Source organism: Echinops telfairi, unplaced genomic scaffold (assembly GCF_000313985.2).
Source record: "Echinops telfairi isolate 266 unplaced genomic scaffold, ASM31398v2 ScPeMD7_7468;HRSCAF=8506_2, whole genome shotgun sequence".
NCBI classification, from domain to species: domain Eukaryota; kingdom Metazoa; phylum Chordata; class Mammalia; order Afrosoricida; family Tenrecidae; genus Echinops; species Echinops telfairi.
Genome location: NW_022111371.1, coordinates 980,886 through 1,001,574, shown reverse-complemented (window position 1 = coordinate 1,001,574; position 20,689 = coordinate 980,886). Strand labels below are relative to the sequence as shown.

General features: G+C 42.6%; 1 pseudogene; it reads left to right on the top strand.

Moving 5' to 3' along the window:
* Positions 1–11,057: 11,057 nt before the first annotated feature.
* The window catches only part of LOC101646802, a 22,743-nt pseudogene continuing 13,111 nt past the window's right edge, over positions 11,058–20,689 (top strand).

Below are 20,689 nucleotides of genomic sequence, written 5' to 3'. Positions count from 1 at the left end.
TTTTTTTTGTTCTTTGATGCCTGATACCTGATCCCATTGACACCTCGTGATCACACAGGCTGGTGTGCTTTCTCCATGTGGGCTTTGTTGCTTCTCAGCTAGATGGCCACTTGTTTACCTTCAAGCCTTCAAGACTCCAGACACTATATCATTTGATAGCCAGGCACCATCAGCTTTCTTCATCACATTTACTTATGCACCCATTTGTCTTCAGCAATTGTGTTGGGAAGGAGAGCATCAGCACATGACCTCTTTAGAATACTGATAAGCAGGGATGTTATTTTAAGGATTAAGGTTTACTTGACCCAAGCCATGGTATATCAATTACTTCATAGGCATATGAAAGTTAGACATTGAATACAGAAGACTGAAGAAGAATCAATGCATTTAAATTGTGATGCTAGAGAAGAATATTAAAAGTGTCATGGATGATAAAAAGGACAAACTGATTTGTCTTGAAGGAAATAGGGTCTGAGAATTCCTTAGAACCAAGGATGGCAAGACTTCATCTCACATACTTGGGACATGTTGATAGGGCAGACCAGTCCCTGGAGAAAAAACATTATGTTTGATAAAGTAGAGGGACAATGAAAGAGAGGAAGGTCCTCATTGAGACAGATTGACACTGTGGCTATACAATGGGCTAAAGCGTGAGAACACTTGTGAGGACTGTGCAGAACCATGCCATGTTTCATTCTGTTGTGCATAAGGTTGCTAAGGGTCAGAACCAATCGATGGCACCTAACATGTGACTATTGAAATGAATTTTTGAAGTCAGCAGAGAAGGATGGAGGGGAGAAGCTTGTCTAAAGTCGGCCTTATGGCAACAGTCCTGGGTCACTGTTGGAGTCTTCTCTTCTGTATAGCCAGGAGAGTTCAGATGAGCTCTCTGTTCCACTTCCTCAAGTATTCCTAAGTCAAAAGCATCAATTCTCCTTCTGTCTTCCTAATGTATTTTCTAGCTTTGTAGTGCATGTGAGGGGATTGAAAATATCATCATTTGGGTCCAGGCCAGGCCAAAGTGATGCCTTTAATTTTTAACATTCTAAAGAGGTCTTATACACAAATGACCCCAATGTAATTTGTTGTTTGAGTTCTTAACTGTTCATTCCATGAACATTGATTATAGATCAAGGTGAAATAAAATCTTTGATAATTTCAATATTTTCTCCATGGGCCAAGATGTTATTCATTCATTCAATTGTGAGTACACTGTTTTCTTTATGTAGAGGTATAATCCATATTGAAGACTGTAGTGTTTTATATTCAACAGTATTTCAAGGCCTCTTCATTTTAGGCAAGATTGTGTCATCTGCATATTGCAGACCCTCCATGAGTCTTTCTCCAATCTTGATGCTATGTTCTTCTTCAAGTAGCCAAATCCTCCTCAGATACAGGCTGAATAAATATGGTAATAGGTTACAGTCCTGCCATATACCTTTCCAGATTTTACACCATGTGTTATATCCTTGTTCTAGTGCATGATTTTGCCTTGGTCTGTGTATGGGTTCCACATGAGCACAATTAAACCCAAACCTCTAAATCTCACTGCCGTCAGGTCAAAGTTCACTCATAGTAACCCTATAGGACAGGACAGCACTGCCCTGCTGTTTCTAAGACTCTTTACAGGAATAGAAAGCCCCATCATTTTCCTGAAGAGTGGCTGTGATTTGGAACTGCTAACCTTGGGAACCACAGCCCAATGTATAACTACTAAGCCAAATGTTCTGAAGTTCAAATCCTCTTCTTAATGCTATCCACTATTTCTTCTGACCCATTGAACATAGATTGAACACAGAAAAACATTTTTCTGGTCTTTTCTGTTTACACCCAAGATCCTCTAACATCAACAGTGATATAGTACCTTGCTTCACTTCTTCTACTAAACCCAGCTTGAATTTCTGCTGCAACCACTTTTTTTAGTTATATTAAGCAATATTTTACTTATATGGGATATTTAATGATCTTGTCCCATAATATACCCATTCAATCAGATCACTTTTCTTTGAAATGGACATAAATAGTTGTTTTGTTTTTTCTTGACCATAGACAAGCGAGCACTTCTAGCATTGCAGTGGGGTTTTTTTGGAGCATCCTAATTGTTATTCTGTCAATTCATGGAGTTCGTTTGTTTGTTTGTTTTTCACCAGTGTAGCTTGGACTTCCTTCCAAACCCTGCGTTCTTGATCATATGTTACCGCCTTAGATTACTGAGTGTCATCATAATCTTTTTGGCACAAGACTCTGTATATTCCTTTAATCTTCTTTTGTTTTTTCTAGTGTTGTTCAATCATTTACCAAAGGGATTCTTCAACATTGCAACTCACAGCTTGCATTTCTTTTTCCGGTTCTTTCAGCTTGAGCTGTGCCAAGTGCATTCTTTTCTTTGTTTTCCTAATGCAAGGCCATTGCATATTTTATTATCATATTTTGCCCTTTCACACTACCCCTTGAAATCTTGGTTTTAGCTCTTTTACTTCATTGTTCATTCCCATTGCATCAGTTACTCTATGTTCAACAACAAGGTACAGTTTCTTCCAATATCCATTTTAGTAATGTATTTGCTTCCTGTCTTTTTAATCATCTTTTGCTTTTTCCATCTATGATGTCCTTACTGTCATCCCACAACTTATCTGGTCAATGGTCGTTAGTCGTCAGTGCATCAAATTTGTTCATTAGATGGGGCTCTGAATTCTGATGGGATAGACTCAAGTTTATACTTTGGCTGTTTTAATTTTCTTCAGCTTCACATTAAACTTGAATATGAGCAATTGATGATCCGTTCCACAATCAGCCCATGGCTTTATTCTGATTGATTATATAAGGATTTACGATTGTTTCTTTCCACAGATGTACTCGATTTGATTCTTGTCTACTATATCCTCCAAAGTCTATGTGTATTGCTACCATTTATGTTGTTGGAAAAGACATTTCCAATGAAAACATTGTTTGTCTTCCAGAACTCAGTCTAATTACCATTAATTATTTAATGATAATTATTTATTCATCTTGATTGAATGTTTGGTCAATTTAAGACTGAAAAATGGTAAATATCTTCAATTTCTTCATCCTTGCCATTAGTGATGGATGGGTAAATTTGAATAATGTTATGTTAGCTGGTTTTCCTTCTAGTCGATTGGATATTTTCCTATCTCTGATGTGGTATTTCAAGTTATGACAGGGCTTCAAGTCACTAATAGAACAATGTATTATCTTTAGTTTAATTTTCTACAAACTTTTGGAAGCCCCCACATATCTCAAAATATTCTTTTTTATTATATCATTGACACCATTCCCCTTCAATTTCTCATTCCTGGATAATAGACCATAGGATATCCCTATTCAAAATGGCCATATCAGTCAATTTCAACTCACTAGTGCCTACAATATGAAATCTTCATGCCATAGTTTCCTTTTGTCAACTTCCAATTTTCCTATATCCATACTTTGTACATCCCATGGTCCAATTATTAATGAATGCTTACATGTTTCTTCCTGTTTTATCATAAGCCACATCAGCAAATGTATACCATAAAAGCTTTACTCCATTGACATTGCAGGAGCAGTGAATTATTCCATATGGCTCCTCTAGACAAAGTCTATAACTCCTACCAAATGACCTTTCCCGGCATAGGCCTGGTAAGAAGGTGGGAAACATAATGAAAGAATTCACCTGTGAGTAATTTTGGACAGGATTCCCTTGAGTGGCATCCTTCTACACATAAAATGAACACATTGAGAAGCAGGAGGGGGGAATCTCATTACCAGCAAAACCCAGGAGTGGAGCAAATCCTCTGGACCTGAGATCCCTGTGCAGTGAACCTCTTGGATCCAGAACACAGCTATAACATCAGAGGAGCAGCAGCACAACCAGGAGCAAGAGCATGGAATACAGTGGTAGGCTTCCCAACTCATGGAGCAAGTTAAGATAAGTGTTTTTGTGCAGGAGACTGGCTTGTGGAGTGGGGTGCCCCTGGGCACTTAATTGGAGAAGTTGCTGACCCACTGAAGTGGAGTTAAGTGTCTTCAGGCTGAGGTTAACTGGAGTGGGGTGCCTCAGGGTGCTTAATTCAGGGAACTAGGTTTGCTAATCTATAGCACTTGAGCTGAATGCCTTAGGGCTGAAGCTTAAGTGTGGTGGTATGCCCCTTTGGGCATTTAACAACAGACTCAAAGAATTTTGTATGTCCTGATAAACAATTCAGCTGTGAACATTTCCCACTGGCATTACAATTTGTTAACCTCCTTTACAAACCTTTCATTCATGAATTTTGTCTGTGAGTTCTGTGTAGTCATTGCAGTGGGCATTAGAATGTAGACAGGTAAAAATAGAGAACATTAATTACAGTACACATGTTACTAAGACAGACTCTACTTTGAAGAGGTAGCTCTTCCCCGGTCATCTTTCGAGTGTCTTCCAGCCTTCCCGGCTCATCATCTAGCACCATGCCAGATAGTATTCCACTGCTATTCATATCTATAAGTAGATCACCAGATCATTTTCCTACTCTGTCTCTGCCTAGGTGCACCAGGGAAATCTGTCCCACATGAGTTACCCTCTGGAAATTTGAAATACTGGTGGCATACCTTACAACATCACAGCAATACCCAACGGTGTGACAGATAAATTGATGAGTTGTGAAATCATATTGCAGTGAAAGTTAAATGACATAATACCTGTGAAGTGTTCTGAAGATGGCTTGGCCCTGGACAAAGAATCAGTTGCTCTAATACTATAAAAACGAAGAGATGATTTCTTGAAGCAATTTCCTTAATTCTTTCTGTCTCATTTCTCTATTTAGGTCTAAAAAGCAATGTGCCAAAAAGAGGAAATTTGAGGGCTCTTCTGGGCACAGAGAGACCATTGCTCCCCAGAATCCCTGATGCTCGTGACTCCTGGATGGTGCAGTGGTCCCATGGACCATTGCCAGGGCTGCTCCAGGACAGCTGAGGACAGGGACAGGCGGAATGGCCACAGTCGGGAATAAAGTATGTTGGCACACTGTGAGGAACTCACACCGAGCCTTTGCCACATTGCTTTTGGCAGCAGCCAGGCCTCTTCATCTCTCAATTTCACGGTCACCAAAAATCACACATAAAAAGCCCAGTGACTGAATGAATATAGAAACTGAATGGTTTGAAAAACCCCAAGATGTGGTCAGTCCAGGTCACCACCAAGCCGTGCTGGGGTATCCTGCGGTAATGGAAGTCCCGAGCGCTACAGCCTTTGATGGGGTGGGATAAGAAGGGTTGCAACAAATATTTCATCTCAGGACTATCACTCCCTGAAACATCACAGCATCTAAATCCAGGCTGGAGAAACAAACATAGCTGGAATTATTCGATCTTTGAATATCCTGGTTCATAAGCAGACTTCCTCCTACATGAGTCACTGGAAACTGCTCTTCAGAAAGCAGGCATTTGTTTTCCTTGCAGAAAAGTTTGGACACTTTGGGGAAGAATAACAGGAATTGGAGAGCAGGATGCTTATCCCTGACCTGAGCACGCTTCTCAACCAATGATGTCATGCACTTTCTTTCACTATCCTCTGCCGAACAGCACACTGTGCCGGAGCCCCAGGAGCTCCTCCCAGATAGCCACTGAATTGCTGTGTGATCCTGGAAAGTCAGGGCTGTTGGAATCTATTCAGTAAGGACGTTCGATCCTTTTCATCCCTGTGTTCCATAGCCATGAACATCCACCGAGCCTGGCTTTTCTGCGGCCAAGGCCATATCTAAGCCAGCCCCTTGTCATGCTACTTGTCACTTTCTGGGTCTCTAAAATACAGATTTTACCTATGTTTCTGGGTTAAGGTGATGCTAAAATGAAATAAAGCCTATAGATATGCTTCATAGGCAGCACCAGATGCACAAATAAAATGATGAGTTGTTATCAATATAGGCAGTAACCAGTCCCCATGGAGTCTACTTCAACCCCAATATGTGTGCCAGAGTAGGACTGTAGGGCTCACAGTGACTGGTTTTACAGAAGCAGATTACCACATCTTTCTTTTGAGGTGTCTTTGAGAGGATTTCAACCACCAACCTTGCAGTGAGGAGCAAGCTCCAGTAGCGCTATGTTCTTTTCCAGGGACTGGTCTCTCTTGACTTGTCCAAAGTACATGAGACAAAGCCTCACCATCCTCACTTCTAAGAAGGATTTTGGTTGTCTCTCTTCCAAGAGAGGTTTGTTTGTTCTTTTGGCAGGCCATGGTACTTTCAATATTCTTCACCAGCACCATAACTCAAATGTATGGATTCCTTGTCAGTCTTCCTTATTCAATGTCCAATTTTCACATACATATGAGATGATTGAAAATACCATGGCTCATGTCAGGTGCACTTTAGTCCTGAAAGCAACATCCTTGCTTTTCAACACTTTTGAGGGATCTTGTGCAGCAGATGTACCAAATACAATTTATTGTTTGAGTTCTTGACTGCTGCTTCCATGAGCATTGATTGTGGGTTCAAGCAAGAATACTTGATGACGATTTATCTAAATTTGACTTTATTGACTTGGTGCTCAGACCTGTGAGGAGTGTATTGCTTCCATCCTACCGGTAAGAAATAGAGATGACTAAGCAGAGACAAAGGGTTTTCTTGCAGGCAGTTTACCTGGGTAAGAGGTCTCAAGGACTAGGTCTGCTGTGGGTGGGTAGGTGTGTGGACAAGGAAAGAAGTGCCAGACATCATGGTAAAATCCACCTGGACTCCTTCTTAGAAGCTGGTTAGAACAGAAGAGTGGTGTACCACCATCAGGTTCTTCCGTCCATCGTGTGAAGGTTTCCAAGTGAAATACTTAACACACAGTTGCACCTCCAGGTTTACATATCCCTTCATCAGGGCAATTGACTGGTGTCCAGCAAGTACCCCCAGCAGCAGGCAAAGAAACACAACCTGAATCAAGATGGAATAGAAAAGATAAATGAGGGGAGGGGGAAGAGGGAGAAAGGAGGAACCCATCACAAGGTTGAATATATAGCCGCTGCCACCCCAAGTGGGGACAAATAACAGAATAACAGAAATGTGAGTGAAGGGAGACAACAGCCCAGGTAAGATGTGAAATACTAATAACAATATTTAATTAATCAAGGATTCACCAGGGTGGGAGGGTGGGGTAGGGAGGGCAAAAAAAGAGGAGCTTATACCAAGAACTCAAGTAGAAAATGCTTTGGAAATGATTATGGCAACATACGTACAAATATGCTTGATACAATTGATGTATGGAATGTTCTAAGAGCTGTAAGAGCCCCAGTAAAATGATCAGAGATAGAGAGAGATTAGAGGGTGTTAGGTTGACACAACATGTGTCTTCCACGCTCTCCTTATCCCCAGCAAACCTAGAACACCTGATCTCACATACAATATTTCCCAATACTACATCATCTCCACAATCATTTCATCTAGTGTGTCAATCCATCTCATTGAGAGTTTCTGACTTTTTTCTTTCTGTTTTTTTTTTTGGACCCTCTACTTTACCAAGCAGCTGTTCTTTTCCAAGGATTGGTCCCTCCTAATGATGTGTCAAAATATGTAAGAGAAAGTCCCTCCCTTTCCCCTTTCAAGAACCATTCAGGTTGTACATCCTTCATAAAATGATTTGTTCTTTTTTTTATTTTTGCTCTGCACACATGCTATTTCATATACCATTATTTTACTTAAATTGTTTGGTGCTTGCTCCCTCCTCAAGGATACAAATACAAGAATTCAACATTCTTGAGAATGGGATTTATTTTTATTTATTGTTTGCTAGATAAGGAAAGATGGTGCGTTCGAACTGTGGTGTTGACAAAGAATGCTGAAAGGACCATGGACTGCCAAAAGAACAAACAGCTGTCTTGGAAGAAGTACAGCAAGAATGCTCCCAAGAGGCAAGGGTGACAAAACGTTGCCTCAAGCACGTTGGACATGCTATCAGAAGAGACCAGTTTCTGCAGAGGGACATCATGCTTGGTAAAGGGGAGAGGCAGCAAAAAAGAGGACGCCCATAGATGAGATGACTTGACACCGTGACTGCAACAATGGGTTAAACATAAAACCAATTGTGAGGGCGGCCCCGGCCTGGGCGTTGTTTAGTTCTGTTTCACAGGGTCACGATGAATTAGAACTGACTTGAGGACAATAGCAACAACATCAATGTTCACTGCTATATTCCCCAATAGTGCTCAGTAAATAGCACAGAGCTAATAAGTGCTTTCTAAATTAATGTAGGGCCTCCATGATCTAAAATTCTTGGCAGACTAAGTGGAGACCAAACGACCCAAACTCACGGACTCAGAGTGACCCCTGTGGGTTTCTGAGACGGTAACTGTTAACGGGAGTAGAAAGCCCAGTCTTTCTTCAGCTGAACTGCTGGTCGTTTTGAACTGCTGACCATGTGGCTCACAGCCCAACACAACCACAACACCACCACCAGGGTTCCTGACAGAACCCAAGGAAGATGAGAAATAGCTCTCAGGAACACAAATGAATGAGGAAGGTTTAATCAGTGATTGCTCTTCCCTAAAAGCTAATGAAATTCTCCTTCCAGATCCCTGTGACTTAAAAATCCTGAAGAGGCCACTGCGGAGCTTCTAGCTGTCCAGAAAGAACTGAGCCTCCCATCCCAACGGCAAGAGACCCATAACATAAACAAAACATGGCAGGAAGCGGGCTCCCAGGTGCCTCTGAGACAGTAGTTCCAAGAACAGTGATTCTTTTTTTTTAAGATCACTTTATTGGAGGCTCTTACAACATTCCATCCATCAATTGTATCAAGCATATTTGTATATATGTTGCCATCATCGTTTTCTAAACATTTACTTTCTATTTTAGTCCTTGGTATCAGCTCCTCTTTTATCCTTCCCTCCCCGTCTCACCCTCGTGACCCCTTGATACATTATAAATTATTATCATGTTCGTATCTTACACCGACTGCTGTCTCCCTTCACCCACGTTTTCACTGTTCATCCCCCTGGTGGGGGTGAGGAAGCCTCAAAAAAAACAGAAGAATATTGTTTCTTTCATCGGTGCTGTACTGCATCCTGGTTGACTCATCCCTTGCTTGTGACCCTTCTGTGAGGAGATGTTCTATTGGCTACAGATGGGTTTGGGGTCTCTACTCTGAGCCCCCTTGTTCTCAATCAATATGTTTTTGTGTGTGTGTGTTTGTTTTGGGGTCTTCTGATGCATGTCACCTGCTTCCATCAACACCTCATGATCACACAGGCTGGTGTGCTCCTTCCATGTGGGCTTGTTGCTTCTTTGCTAGATAGATGCTTGTGTAACTTCAAGCCTTTTAGACCCCAGACACTCTATCTTTTGACAGCCAGGCACCATCAGCTTTCTTTACTACATTTGCTTATGCACCCATTTTTTTCTTCAGTGGTCATGTTGGGAGGGTGAGCATCACAGAATGTCAGGTTGTTAGAAGCAAGCATTCTTGCGTTATGGGAGGGCTTGAGCAGAGGCCCAAAGTCTGTCCACTTCCTCAATACATTGCCATATAAATATAAATACATAGACCAATACCTATACCTAAATTAATATATTTACCCATGTACACACCTATGTTTATACCTCTATCCAATAGCTTGCTTCCTACATCTTTCCTCAGTTTCCTTTTAACTTCCTTTTGCCCTAACATCATGCTCACCCTTCTTCACCCTTCTTCCTCTCATTCTTATCTTCCTCAGGATTCCTGGCAAGCAATCAGTGTGCTTGGAGAAGGAACATGAGTCATGGTCTAATGATTATGCTAAAGGCAAGAGCAAGCATTGGAATAATAGATTGCAAATCCAGGGCTCAGCTCAGGATGAACAAGATACAAGTGCTAACTGCACAAGTCCCAAGATTTTCATGGGTTTACTGATTGATTCAAGGAGGCTTGATAGCATAATGGTTAAACATCCAACTGCCAACTGAAAGGTGGCCAGTTCAAACCCAGCAGTCACTCCATTGGAGAAAAGACCTGGAGATCTGCTTCTCAAAAAGATGGTAGCCTAGGAAACCCTTGGGGGCAGCTTGACTCTGTCCTGTAAGGTAGCTATTAGTCGTAATTGACTGAGCAGCACACAACACCAGCCATTTGATCATCACACGTCCCCTAAGGGAGACTTGATTGTAGTGCAGACAAGGTCATGGGATTTTCACTCACTGCTACTTTTCCCTCCTACACAAACTAAAGGCTACTTTGCCCACCTTCACTCCTCCTTGATTCAAAAATAACCTTATGCTTATTGTTGCTCTGGGGTCCCATTGAGTCAAGTCTGGCTTATAGCAGCCCCCTGAGACCAATTAGATCTCTCCCATAGGGTTTTTGTGGCTGTGAGCTTTATAGAAGTAAAGTCTTTTTCCCTACGAAGCTCCAGGTGAGTTTGAACCACCAACCTTTTGGTTTGGACCCGAATGCCTAGCTAGCATTGCACTCCAGCACTCCTTACTCTATACATGTATTTGAGTCACGAAAATTAGGCAGGAGAGACAGCTGTCCTTTCTACGTGGAGCTCCTCTGTAATAGGCACTCAGTCTTCTGCACTCACCTTCATCCCACAGTCAGAGGAGAAAGAAACAAAGCGTGTTATGACTTACCCTGACCCTTGGACTCCTCTCTTACAGCACTGGCCATTAACTGCACAGGCTAGGGCATCCATTTTACAGAGGAGAATACTAGGCACCGTTTTACTAACTTTCTCCAGTTGGAATCCTGTATTGTTTCTGAACCCAGAATCTTAGTCCACTCACAAGTGTGGCCTCTGGAAACACATGGAACAGCATCCTCTGGGGCAAGGGATCCACATCAGGAACCATCTCACATCTGCCAGAGTCTTAGGCAAAGTTAGCAGGTTTTACGGAATTAGGTCACCAGGAATTCTTTGTCTATATACAAGCTATGTACTTAATTGTGATACAGATGGTATACAGCATTTCTGCTCATTAAATTCCTCAATATAACTTTATGGTAAAAATGCTCGTCTTGTATTTCATATAGTCCCACAGGGCTAGGAAAGGGGATTAAGCCACCCAGCAACACTGCATGAAACTAATTAACTGGCAGAACTCACAAATGCTTAAAAGGATATGGCACTACATGAAGAAAATGATAAAGAGGTGAAAATTGAAGATGGGAAGAAGGAAACGGGTATTAGTTAATGCTAATTCTGTGGTCAGAACTTAGACACAATGCCCATAGACTCTGTGAAAGAGACATGATTAAAAAAATAAGTAACTAACTAAATAAATAAAAGAGACATCATTATCCCTACATTTGTTGTTGATAGTATTATCAACTATAGAGTATTACTAACTATGGAGTATTGGTAACTTGTAGCAACTCATGTGAGCAGAGGAAAACTGCTTCATAGAGGTTTTGTATGTGTGTTTAAAATTCATATGCATTTTGTTGTCTCTTTTTGATTTTAATCCCCCAAAGGTAAGCTAATTTATCCCACGTCCTCCTTGTGTTTTCTGTTCCCATTCTTCCTTCTTTCTTAACCCTTCTTAACTTTGTCCTGGAGTAAATGCTGCCTTTTTTATCTCACATGAATGATTGCTGGGTGGTAACTCTCACATGAATGATTGCTGGGTGGTAACTCTAGGTGTTTCTGCTGCTCTTACAGACCTATTGTTCAGCTGAAAACCAGGCCATGGGGATGAGTTCATTTCCAGGTGTGAAAGGTAAATAAAGGCATATTCTTATGCCCCTGCCAGTTGAGGAGCCTTGGTGGTGCTGTGGATTAAGCATTGGGATGCTAATGGAAGGTCAGTGGTTCAAAATGACCGGCTCCTCTGCAGAAGAAAGACGAGGCAGCCATCGGTCTCCATGCCACTGACAACGCCAGAACCCTGTAGAGGGGTTCTACTTAGCGTTCCAGGGTTGCCAAGGTTCAGAATCAATTCAAAGACAGAGTGGTTGGTTGGTTGGTTGGTTTCTTGCCCTTCTTCTTCTGTTATTTTTACCATCCAGTCACTTGGCAAGACTCTCTAATTCTTCAGCCAGGTCCACACTTTGAGAATGTCTCCTGCACCTGACACTTCATTTTATCAGGGTTGTTGTTGTTGTTGTCAAGTGCCATCGAGTCACTTCTGACTCAGCAACCCTGTCCATAACAGAGCAAAACCCCACCCGGTCCTGAGCCAGCCTCACAATTGTTCTTATACTTCGTTCCAAGCACTGTGTTAATCCATCTTGCCAAAGGTCTTCCTCTTTGTCACTGCCCCTCAGCTGTATCAAGCATGATGTCCTTCTCCAGGGCTGCTCACTCTGACAACATGTCTCAAGAACATGAGCCTGAGTCTCACCAGCCTTGCTGCTGAGCTTTCTGGCTGTCCTTTTTCTTAAAATCATTTTATCGGGACTCATACAACGTTTATCACAATCCATCCATCTATCCATTGTGTCAAGCACATTTGTACATCTGTTGTCCTCATCATCCTCAAAACACTTGCTTTCTACTTGAGCCCTTGGTATCAGCTCCTCATTTTCCTCTCCCTCCCTGCTACCCCCTCCCTCATGAATTCTTGATAATTTATTAATTATTATTATTTTGTCATATCTTACACTGTCCGATGTCTCCCTTCACCCACTTTTCTGTTGTCCATCTCCCAGGGAGGAGGTCATATGTAGATCCTTATAATCAGTTCCCCCTTTCCGCCCACCCTCCCTCCACCCTCCTGGTACTGCCACTCTCACCACTAGTCCTGAAGGGATCGTCTGTCCTGGTTTCCCTGTGTTTCAGGTTCCTATCTGTAAGTGTACATCCTCTGGTATAGCCAGATTTGTAAGGTAGAATTGGAATCATGATAGTGTGTGTGTGTGTGTGTGTGTGTGTGTGTGTGTGTGTGTGTGTATTGGGGGGAACATTTAAGAACTAGAAGAAAGTTATATGTTTCATCACTGCTACACTGCACCCTGACTGGCTCGTCTCCTCCCCGCTACCCTTCTGTAAGGGGATGTCCAGTAGCCTACAGATGGGCCCTGGGACCCCAATCTGCACTCACCCTCATTCACAAGAATATGATTTTTTGTTTTTTGATGCCTGATACCTGATCCCTTCAACACCTCATGGTCACATAGGCTGGTGTGCTTCTTCCATGTGCTTTTCAGCTAGATGGCTGCTTGTTTGCCTTCAAGCCTTTAAGACCCCAGATGCTACATCTGGCTTTCCTTCTTCCAAGACAGATTTGTTTGGCCTTTGGGCAGTCCACTGTATTTTCAACATTCTTCACCAGCATCATAACTCAGATGCATTGATTCTTCTTGGCTCTTCCTTATTCCATGTCCAACTTTCACACCCATATGAGGTGATTGAAAATAGCCTGTCTTGAGTTAGATGTAATTTGGTTCTTAAGGTAATGTCTTTGTTTCTTAACATTTTAAAGGGCTCTTGTATGGTATATTTACCCAGTGCAGTGCACGATTTGATCATTAGATAGAGTCAAGTCAATTTCCAACACACAGCAACTCCTATGCAATAAAGTAGTTCTTCCCAAAAGGATTTTCTAGGATACAGTCTTTACTAGAGCAGACTGTCCTGGTTTCCTCCGGCAAAGCCACAGCGTAGGTTCACACTTATGACCTCTGTGTTGGCAGTGGAATGCTTGCTTATCTGCTGCATCAATAGGGCTTCTTTCTACTAAGCTTTGATCTCTCACATGCTCAAATATAGGCCCATTATCCTATGTATTTGAGTACTCCAGTGGCCAGGCGAATTAAACTGGTTTGAAAGACAGTGTGATGGCTGACATAGGTACATAGACCTTAACACATTTCCCCAAGTTATACCTGCCTTTCAAATGCACTTTAACATGAAATTGAGCAGATGAGAAGTTTCAGGTGGACAAAATAAAAGAGACTCTGACCCATTCCTTATAGTGTATATGACCCCAAATGCAGAAATTTAATGATTTATGATTTAAGTTTCTAGGTGTCAGAAATCGGTGTACGGTTGGTTCAGGATCAGGAACTCTCATGGGTTACAATTAAGACATCAGAAATGGTTACAGTTATCACAGGGCTCAGATGGAAGATCTGCTCCCATGTAGACTCTGGTCCTGGAGGTGGGGGCCAAAAACATATTTCCACATGAGCCTCTCCATAGGATGATTCACATCACGGCAGCGAGTGCCCCTCTTGGAATAAAATCAGAAAAAGTAACCAAGGTGGGCATTCTTGTGAAGAAAAACAGGGCCACTGAAATTCATTTTCGAGGTTTTTCTACCACAACCACCTCCACTTGCTACATAGAGTAACTGGACAGTGTGCTATAGGAGATTATGAGGCGTTATCTACCGGATAAAAATCTCAACCTCAACAGCAGATGCCCAAATAGACACAGGCTTCCATACTGTATAAATGCTTTCCCCTTAACAACTGGAAGTCCATACACGGCAAGCCCCAATGTTGGTTGATTTAGTGACTCCACCAGGATATTGTCCTACTTGCCAGCGACATCTGAGACCCAGCTCCTCTGCTGGTCACAAAAGAGCTGCCTACAATCTACCGTGATGTGTTTCCTTGCTCAAATCCAGTAGAAGAGGGAGAGGGATGTCTCTCTCCCTGTCATGTAGGGTGGCCATTTAAAAGACAGCACTTTTAAGAGTAAAATGGGTCACTAATCAATATCCCACAGAAAATTAGAACAATTGGTACCCCGAATGTTTATGCTTTCCTCTAAGTGTGATGGAGTCAACCCAAATCAGGAATGCACCTCTGCACCATTGGCAGCCCCCAAGGGAATGCCGTGGGCTCCTATGTTAACTGCCCAAGGGCTTGAAGCACTGAGTCTGAGCAGTGAACAGAACAGATCCAAATTCATGACTGCATGAAATTTGTATTCTAACTCTGAGCCAAATAAGTCCATTAAAGGATGGCAAGTGAAAATAAGGGAAGCAAGCAATAGGACATGCGGACAAGCACAAAGAGGAAGGCTGTCATAAAGACTACAGCTTAGGGAAGACTATGGAGCAATTGTACCCTCGCACATTTGGTCATTAGGAGTCAACTTGATAGGACCTAACAATGATGTTGCTGAAAGTCATCCAACCATAGTTGTAGCAATACATTGACAGGAATACATTGAACTGCCAGAAATTCAGGCCAGATTCAGAAGACATGAAACAAGTGATATCATTGCTGATATCAGGAGGGATCTTGGTTGAAAGCTGAATACTAGAAAGATGCTTACTTGTGTTTTACTGACTAATAAGATATTCAGGTGGATGGACCATAACAAACTATGGATAGCCTTGAGAAGAATGGGAATCCCAGAACTCTACAGTGTGCTGGTGTCAAGTCTGCACATGGATCAAGAGACAATTGATCTAATGAACAAGGGAATACTGCATGGTTCAAGATCAGGAAAGACGTGCATCGAGGTTGTAACCTCTCAAAATGTCTTCAATCTACATGCCAAGCACGTCCTCAGAGAAACTGGACTCTATGGTGAAGAACATGGCATTAGGATTGGAGGAAGACTTAGTGCCAACCCATGCTAATAACCAGACGGTACATCCTTGCCTGGTGAAAATGGGACAGACCCAAAGTACTTGCCAGTGAAGATGGAGGATTGCAGTCCTCAGTGTGGATTACAGCGCAATATAAAGAAAACCCAAATCCTCACAATTGGAAAAATAGAAAACACCATGGTAAATGGAGACCATATCAAAGATGTCAAAGATTTTGTCTTGCTCAGGTCCACAATGTTCATGGAAGCAAAAGTCAAGAGATCAAATGAGGCATTGAACTGGGTAAATCTGTTGCACAAGTCCTCTTTAAAGTGTTTTTAAAAGGAAAGATATGACATTGAGAACTAACTGACCCAAGTCATGGCATTTTCTATCTCCTTATGTGCATGGGAAAGTTGGATATTGAGTAAGGAATACCAAAGAAGAATCGATACATTTGAATTATGGTGCTGGGGAAGGATATTAAAAGTTTCATGTACTATCAAAAATACCCCCACATATCTGTCTTGGAAGATGTACTGCCAGAATGCTCTTTAGAGGCAAGGATGGTGAGACTTCATCTCACATTCTTTGGATATGCTGTCAGGAGAGACTAAACACTGGAGAAGGGCATTCATTAGGCTTGGTAGAGTGGCAGGGTAAAAGAGGGAGCCCTTCAAAGAGATGGATTGACACAGTGGGTACAACAAGGGGTTCAAAGACAAGAACAATCGTGAAGATGGCACAGGACTGGGCAGCGTTTTGTTCTGAAAGGTTGCTATGAGATGGAAGGAACACAAGGGCATTCAAGAACAACAATAAACTGTGAGAGAATGCATTTATTGTATTAAAGTCAGCCACTTGTGGTCATTCCGTTACAGCTGCACGAGATAACGAAGACAAAATTTGGCCTATCATCACTATTGACTACAAATATCCATCTGTTAATGCCATTCTGGGATAAGATTTTATGTCTATCATCTTTCAAAAATATACTGTTCTTTTGGTTATTTTTTTCAGCTATTTAAAAGTTTTAAAAGCTATTCTGAGTTCAAGGGTAATTGATCCAAACTAAGTCAGGGCACCCTAGTTTACCATCTCTGGCAGTACCGCGATGGTGCTTTACCTCTGTCAATCAGTCTTAACTTGAGGATTATTTTCAAGGTAGAAGATAATTGATTATTTCCACCATCAACTCCAGACACTAGGAATGATATGCTGTTCATTTATATGAGAGAAGAGAGGGGGGAAGGGAAGAGAGAACAGGAGATAGAAGGAAGAAGGAAAGAGGGAAGAGAGGGACAGAGGAATGGAGGGCAGGAGGGAGGGAGACAAGAAGGAAGGGAAGAAGGAGAGAAGAAAGAGGTGCAGGAGACAGAAGAGGAAGGGGAGAGAGGGGACCAGGGAGGGAGGAAAAGGGGCTAAATGTTCCCCACGTATTATCTCATTTGACCCTAATAATCCTATAAAAGGCATTCTCATCCTCATTGCACACAGGGAAATTAAAAGCTCAGACAGGTTAAGTGGTTGGCCTCCGGTCACAGGGCAAGTTAAGTGGCCAAGATCAGCTTCCCACTCGGATGAATATAACTCCCAAGTCCAGTGCCTGCTCCTCTGAACACCCTGTCAAGTTCACAGCTCCCAAAGCCAATCTTCATCGCCTCCCCTGAGGAGTTTTGTTTGTTGGTGTTGGAGATTTCTATAGATAAGGCCATATTCAGCTCCAATCTTTTTCTGGAAAACCAAGAGCAAAGAACATTTTCAAGTTGCAGCCGTATCCTGGCACCGGGAAGTGTTAGCAAAGAAAGGGTTCTTTGTGTACCCTGCCGCACCACGGACATAATCTCATTTTCAGCTAATCGATTCATATACAGTAAAAAGCCTAATGTGATTTCTCATTAGCCCAGGGCTATAAAGAAGCTGATTCGGAGGCAGCCCTAAATCCCAAAATGGCTGGCACCTCCAGCTCTGTGATTATCAAATTGACTGGCATTAATCATTTTTAATGACCAATCTGGGTTTTTTATTTAAGAAAGGAAGAGTGTGTGTGTGTGCGTGTGTGTGTGTGTGTGTTGGGGGTGGGGGTGAGGGGGAGAAGTTCAGTTGACAGTTGAAGTAAAAGAGAGCAAGCCAGTTTCCTAATAGTACAAAAATAAAAACAGAGAGCTACGTGAGATGAAAAAGTAGAATTATTATTGTTATTAAAAATGTTACAGAAAAACCTGAATGGCTTGTCAGACCTGCAGAATAGACCTTCCAGAGGGGGCCTGGCAGCAGAGGTGAGCGGGGGAGGGGCATCAATGGCCCTTTTCTTTGTGAAAGATGGATTATTTTCAATAAATTACAGAGCACTTGCCCTGAATAAACAGCGCCTCCGTGGCTGTGGTGTGCTGCACATGCTTAATTGTGCCACGGAAAATCCTAAATGACTCTGGGGCTCGGACTGGCCTTTGATTTTGCTGATAGACCCTGAGTCTTCAGGCTGAAAGGCCATGCCAGGGAGAGGCAAACTGGGTGCTTCATCGGGAATATATACTTATACTATTTCGGAAAACCACAGGGATGGAAGATGCCCAAAACTGCACAAGGCTGCCTCAGAAGGGAGGCCTGCGCGTGTCATTTCTATTTGCGTTTGATATGTTAAATGTCCCCAATGTTTACAGCGCAGGAGCCTCTCAAACATTGCAAGGATTCTTTGGCCCAGGTTATAGGACTTTCTCCCTCCGTGCTCACAGCCTCCCACTTCCCCTCCCTACCACACCCGCCAGGCACCTTCTCACCATCTCTTCATCTCTTCTCTGGCAGGCTGGTCTACCAGCGGCAAGTACTCCAGAAGGTGGTGGTGGTTAGGGGTTGTGGAGTCAGTTCCAAATGGTGGAGACACGAGTTCAGCAGAACGAAAGACTGGTCCAGCGCCGTCCTCGAAATCGTTATGTTGGAGACCAGTATTGCTGCAGCCACTGTGTCCGTTTATTTTGTCAAAGGTCTTCCTCTTTTTCCCTGACCCTCTACTTGACTGAGCAGGATGTCTTCTCCAGGGAGAGGTCTCTCCTGACAATATGTTCAGAGTGTATGAGATGAAGCCTCACCCCCGTGGCCTCTGAGGAGCATTCTGGCTGTCCTTCTTCCCAGGCAGATGGGTTTGTGCTTTTGGAAGGCCATGCTACTTTTGAGATTCTTCACCAGCACCATATTTGGAATCCATTGATTCTTTTTGGTCCTCCTTAGTCAATGTCCAATCTTCACATGCATATGAGATGACTGAAAATACCATGGCTTGAGTCAGGTGCACCACAATCCTCAAAGTAACATCCTTGCTTCTCAATACTTTAACGAGCTTTGGGCAGCAGAGTTACCCAATGCAAGTAATTCATCTTCTGATCTCCTGACGGCTGCCTCCATGAGCATTGACAGGATCCAAGGAAGGAAACCCTAACGGAGTGGTTGTTATGAACTGGGCTACAAACTGCAAGGTCAGCAGTTCAAAACCACCAGTCACTCTGGGGGAAGGGGGAGAAGAGACTTTCTACTCCTGTAAAGATTTACAGTCTCAGAAACCTACAGAGGCAGTTCTACCCTGTCCTGGAGGCTCACTATGAGTCAATATCAACTCCATGGCAGTGAGTTTGGTTTCAGATGAGGGCTGCCATAAGGTCAGTATGAATCAGAATCAAGTAAATGGCAGTGTTTGGATTTTAACACCGAATGAAAGCTTTTAAACCCCATTTTAAAATAGAATGTTGGCCTTGTTTGAGAAGCAATGTGGAGTGATTTATTATGCAGGGAACCAGAGTGACTACTGGTGTAGTCCAGCGAACACTGGAAGCAGGAAAGGACATTTGAACCCTATCTTAGGAGACCAGCCATTTACAGAGAGCCTGGATGCAGAAAGAGTAAAGAGAGTCCTGAGCAGATGCAAGTCCCGCCAGGAGGACAGGCCCTCTGGAAAGTGTGCCAGGGGCATGGGCTATTCATTCCGACAGCCAGGAGGATAGGAAGTGAAATGGCCCTCACATGCTAATATCCCCAAATCCCCTACTTGTAACAAGTAGGCAGCTACTAGTTGCCTTGAAGAACAAGCAATGGGGGACGCTGGGTGGATTCAAACTCAAAAGATGGATATAGTCAAGCCTCACAAAAACCATGCATTCTGGGTTTTCTCTCTGGAGAATAGCAACACATACTACTTTCATAAGGACTCACCACCCTCCCCCAAACATAGCTGTGAAATTCTTTCCCAAAGGTGACACAATTAATTGCATTTGCAGTTAACACAATTAAACTGTAGCCAAAAGACTGCCCTGCACCTAATAAATCCCAAACGTTAAGAGGGATAATCAAGTTGATAAATCATCTGGTCCCACCACCTGAGGAAGTATATAAAAGCCAGGGTCATGGGAACTGATGGACGATTAATGATGGGCCAGCACTCTGAGTAGAGACGTCATAATTATTCCGGGACTGTGCTTATATTTTAGTTTTGCTTAGAATGTTAAAGACTGCTTTAAAGATGTGCAGCTTGGACTTGCCAAAGAGAGGAAAAATAAAAAAGACAAACCCATTGTCCCCAAGTTCATTTCTACTCATAGTGACCCTAAAGGAGAGAGTAGAACTGCCCCATAGAGTTTCCAAGGCTCCAACAGTTAGAGAAGCAGACTGTCTTATCTTTCTTCTGCACGGTGGCTGATGGGTTTGAAACACTGATGCTTCATTTGCAGCCTAATGCTTACTTACCGTGATATCCTACCCATGATCATTGAGTGAATTCCAACTCATGTTGGAATATCAAAATTTTAGAATATCAAAATTAATTCTCTTTCTAAAATAACAAATAATACAAGACAAGATATAATTCACTCTATAATGTGTGATGCATTCCATAAGAGCCATAGAAAACACAAGAAGGGCAAGTCTTAACGCCAGGAAGGGATTTGTGGATGAGTTTGACTTGTGTTGGCTGTGTGGGACAGTAGAGAGCTGGCTGGAAGAGCGTGAGATTACAATAGGCCATTCTAGCAGAAGGAAATTCTTGAGCTAATGCCAAGAGTTTGGACCGGGCATGGTGTTTGGATGGGACAGCCGGGAGCCCAACCTGTCGCGTAGAGAAACAGAATTTGGAAATCATAGGAAACAAGACAGGATAGGTTGGAATGGGCTAGAATAAAGAAGACCTTGAATGTCAGGTACAGATATTTCAGTTTGAAGGCCCCGCCTTAAGTAGGAGCAGACAGATGAGCACATACCTCTAATTCCATTGGATTCTCTGA